We start from the raw sequence: 5,238 nt of genomic DNA, 5'->3' as shown, positions 1-5,238 counted from the left end.
ACTCTCTTCTTACTTGAATTCTTTATTGTTAGAGAGAGTTCCTCCCTCTAAAATTTTGTAGTGGCGAGTTGGAATGTTTAGAATCCTTCCCATCAATGATTTCGACTAGATCACGCCTGAAGATGGATTCCTATATCTAGATCAATGATTGATTTTGTTGAATAAAATAAAGTGGATTTCAGATCTTTCTTATTCTGTAATCTAAAGAGTAATGACCTCTCTAGAGTTTTTAGGACGAAATTTGGATTTGAATCACCCCCAAATCAAATCAATGATGAGTGATTAGAAGTCTGAATTTTGGACTTGGATTCTTCCTGAGAGAGGGGCGGTTGATTAGGGTGGTCAATTGGCCCAAACAACCTCCCTAAGCGACCGGTTGGGTCACAATGGCCATATCAGTTTGGTTTTTGCTCCGTTTGGATCTCAGACTTTGATAAAACTTCTTAACCCTAATCTAGGTGATCTCTGAGGTCTACTGGAGTAGTTACTTATAGGTTTAATACTTTTCTCACTAGTTTTTCCTCTAGGATAGATAAGGTTACAATTGCATATATGATTTGACATATAATATAATAAATTGTCTATCACTTTGAACATGTATTTAGTCTTATAACCAAATGTAACAATAGTTTAATTTGATTACTTGATGATTACATGCTATGGATGATGTTAGATGTATTTGATATGGAATGATGTGTTTGGTACAACTATTATTGAGAGTTATTCTTGCTGGGTATTCCTAGTTTGGGATATCAAGGACTATGGTATGAAACATTATTCTCTGATGCCCCCTAGCACTATCACTGTTGTTGGATCACATATATAGGAGGTCTAAATTGTATGGTTAGATAATTTTACATGATTCTACCCTTTCGGCAGGGGTATTGAAGCCGAATGACCAGTGATATTTACGTGACTCTGTTTCATCCTATAGCGGTAGTCAGTCCGTAAGGATATTCAGTGGTCTACTTTTGATCATGCAATGGTAATATTGCATATGTTAGGGTTGGGATCATGGGTGTCCAATAAGCAACTTGAGAGTCGTGAGGGGATATGAGAGCATCCGTCCTAACAATATGTGGATGACCATAGGGTTAGGGAATGGAGTCCAACATAGGTAACCAATCTATGAGGATTCTCATTCCTAGGTGGAGAAGAATACTAAACCAAGTTGGTTGGTGCCATAGGGGAGGTATCTGAACCACATGTAGTGTATCACCGTAGGACCTTGCATTGGGCTAGAATTCTTGACATGCGCCAATACTCATGCCAATGGTTGTGGTGAGAGAGTATAGGTCTAAACCCCATCCATGATTTATTGATGAGGATTGTACCCCTTGCCCGAGATCCCAACAAAAGTAGTCAGTACATGAGGGATCAAAGTGACGAGACCTACCCAGAAGAGGGCTGGTATTATATCTTAAATCATGTCTACCGTATTAAGGACTTGCATAGTTAATTGTTAGATGTATCCACAGTGTTGCATATCATCTTTTCATTATTTTTATTTTTTTATGTTTATGATGTTGATGTGTATATGGGATTATTGCTTTACTGAATTCACTAGAACTCATTCTTCGTGAATTATCTATATTTTCTTCAGATGACTATATAGATGCGGTAGAAGTTTCGTATGTCTAGGAGAACCCTAATGAAGAGACTTTGGAAACGTCAATGGGAAGTAGTGCTGCATAATAGGAAGCCTCCTGGGGGTGCATGAATGCGCTTATAGCACCTATTAATGGCAAGATGATCCAAGTGGTTCGCCATTTGGATAGATTAATGAGACAAGGTTTTATGACTCTTTTTATCGAGCGATTATAAGAGAAATATGCAAGTCTTAAGAAAGACATGATCGATGATTAGACTTTGAAATTCTATCTACTTTCGCTAAAATACTCTTTTGAACATATTTCTTTAATCCATTTTTTGGATTACATTCATTATTTTTTATTGGATTTTGGACCCTTTTTTTTTTCTTTTTGTATTTGAGGTTCATTCGGGCGAGCTTGATTTTGGACACATTTGTTTCCTTTACATTAATTATTAAACTGTTATTTACTCTTGATTTAGTATTGTGTGTATTTATTATTACTGATGGCTAAATCGAATCGTGGATCTTAAGACTGTGTATCACCCACAGATGTCTGGTGGAACCGATTCTAACAAGTATGGTGTGATTTTATTATCCTACAAGACAGAATATCTTGTTTCCCTAGAACTTCCTATTCTTTCCATTTGAGTGGAAGTCCTTTTTAATCCAAAAGAAATTATGATGTATCAATTTACATCTCGAAAAAAAAATTTTGATGGATTCTTTTTGGCTTTTCCATTTTTTTCATATTAATTTTCTTTTTGCCAAAACTATTTAATATCGAATAAGGTTAACTCAAAAAAAAAAAAACAATGTTGGATATTGTTTTGCTTTTCCATTTTTTCATATTATTTTTCTTTTTTTATCACAACTATTTATTAAAATAATAAAAGAAAAGGAAAAAAAAAAAAAAAAAAAAAAGGTTATGGTCCCACTCACCAACGGATGCATATGCGTTGGGGTTAGAGGGAATGTGCGTCACGCAACATTAAGAGTGGAGAGGGTTGATTGGCGTTGACGCTTAGGAGGATTGCTTGTAGTTGAAGATATACAATAATTAATAAAAATAAAAATGAAAATTGCAGATTCTTGTTATTACAAATTTTATACTATAACAAGATCTGCTGCAGCTTTTGCTGGTGAAAGACAAACACGTTACTGAGTTTCCCATGCATGTCTGCAAGCCTAACTAATTTTATGGCACTAAATTTATGGTATCAATTAGATTTGATAACATTTTCGTACCCAAAAAAAAAAATTTTGATAACATTTAATTGATTCGGTTTAGTAGAGGTAGAAATCCGAAAATAAGCAAGTGGTTCTGTGATTGTAATATTCCATATATAAATCTGGCTTTTAGGTATTTATATGGGTTCTCATTATTCTATAAACTCTTCTTAATTAGAAATAGAGGTTTTTTATGTGTGAGTTCTTTTAGTAGACCATAAATTAATGTTGTGTCCTCTTAGTGTAATATATTATATGTGGATTTCAATCACATGATATAAAAAATGTTGCCAAAGTGTAGCCTTGTGCTTGCACCGAGACCAATTTAAGACAATTGGTAATAAGATCATTAGGAACACAATATCTACCTTACAAGAGAACTAACACAGTTATTTCATTCTATCCTATATTGTTATAAAAAATAAAAAATAACGACAGTAGACAATATAAGAAGTGCATTCTTGTTGGGTATGAATGCATGCATGCATATATAACCACGAAGAAGAGCATAAGTAAAACATACGCACTACAACAAGAAATTTACAATAGTTCGGTAAAATTGCCTATGTCCACCCTAGAGAAAAGGGAAATTATATCTTAAAAACCTGACTAGTTTTACAACTTACAAAATGCTATCATTTATTTGTATTAGTTGAATTTTCTCAAAGAGATACTATTTACAGATAAACATAAAACCCTAATCTTCACATTCAATGCCTATTTCAATTACAATGACAGTCAAACTCTAATTATATATATAGACCCACAAAATACAAGACACACCTAAACTCAACAGGCCTTGATAGATGTATTTTTTTTTTCATGCAAAGATATTGATGGAATCAAGATAGAAGGATATGGAGTGGTTCTCTTCTAAAGTTTTTGGAGTGTTGTGTGTAGTGTGGAATATTTTGCTTCCTTTCACTTTTTGGTTTGTAGTATATATCAAACCCACATGCATGAGCACATGTCAACTTTTTCTTGTTTCTTTTCTTCTTTATATCTCAAAAGAGATGACTTCCTCCTTAAGCATATGTGAACAACTAAAATCCATGCAAATAAGGACATTCATAGATTTGGAGAGCCATGGTTAAACAAAGATATCTTGGATTATTTACTAATCTTTTCACTAATTAGCAACTAATCAAAAAGTGATTTGCTGATTTGTAATCTTCTGATGAACCTCAAAGGCCTTCATTTACTTTATCAAGGTGGGTATCCTTCAAGTACAGTGCAACAGGCCTTTGTTTGTACGGTTAATACTTAACACCAAGAATAAACAGGTCAGCAAGTGAATCCAAAATTAATAAAAGAATAATCTCACGTGATATCTCATTGATTAATGTTAATCACCCAATTTCCAGCTCTAATACTTAGTCCATCACAGCTTAGCTTCCCTGCTTGCTGATTTCAAGCCCAAGCCCAAGCCCAGCCCAAAGTAAGGCCCATTAACGTATCAGGCCATATACAGCAGACTGAAAGCCAAGGTCAACCCTGGATGCATTTTGCTTCGGAGCAGCGTTGCTCCCAGCAATCTGCTGCCCAGATTTAACTTTGTGTCTAAAGATTGCAAATCTGGACAGTTGGATGAAGTGTTTATTCAACCATTCAGATTTTCTCTGTATCCCAAATTGGATCTGGACCGTGCACTGCTGGGAGTAGCGCTGCTCCAAGCATAATATCTCAAGCTGGTTGGTGGTGCTAGCCTTAAGTGATGACTTTGGCTAGGGTCAGGTAGATCTGCTAAGGAGTGAGCCACCAGTTCAGGTACAAGATACTATCATTACCGCCTGGACAATTAAACATCCAACCCGTAATCACAACGACCCAATTGCAAGAGCGGCTCTCTACCAACTGAGCTATATCCCCCGAGCCAAGTGGAGCATGCATGAAGGAGTCAGATGCTTCTTTTATTCTTTTCCCTGGTGCAGCTGGGCCATCCTGAACTTGAACCAGAGACCTCACCCGTGAAGTAAATCATCGCACCTATGATCCAACCAATTGGGAGAGAATCAATAGATTCTTTTTCGGGAGCGATTCATCCTTCCCGAACGAGTCGGGGTGAGAGATTAACGACTTTAAATTATGGTTTTATGTATATGCAAAATTAGATGATATGAATTTAATTAATCTACTTTATTTAGCAGATAAAAGAGTGAAACCTACCTCTAAGCATATATGATCAACTTTATCAATACTCATAGATGAAACCCCTCTAAATATGTGATGTAAGAATATGAGATACAGATCTTCTTCGTCCTGTGCTTCAACCATCAAATGGGCGATGCATGGACTTGTTTAAGTCTAACTGTCGAATAGAGAGGAATCACACCTTTTAGAAATGGATTGATTCTGTCTTAGCCACTTCTAAACCGATAGATTCCATTTCGACCTTTCCATCCGATAGTTACAATTAA

The sequence above is a fragment of the Hakea prostrata genome, chromosome 4 (genome assembly GCF_041222555.1).
Source record: "Hakea prostrata isolate BN-2017 chromosome 4, UWA_Hpros_2, whole genome shotgun sequence".
NCBI lineage: Eukaryota > Viridiplantae > Streptophyta > Magnoliopsida > Proteales > Proteaceae > Hakea > Hakea prostrata.
The sequence above is the reverse complement of the archived record's forward strand: the minus strand, read 5'-3'. Positions refer to the sequence as shown.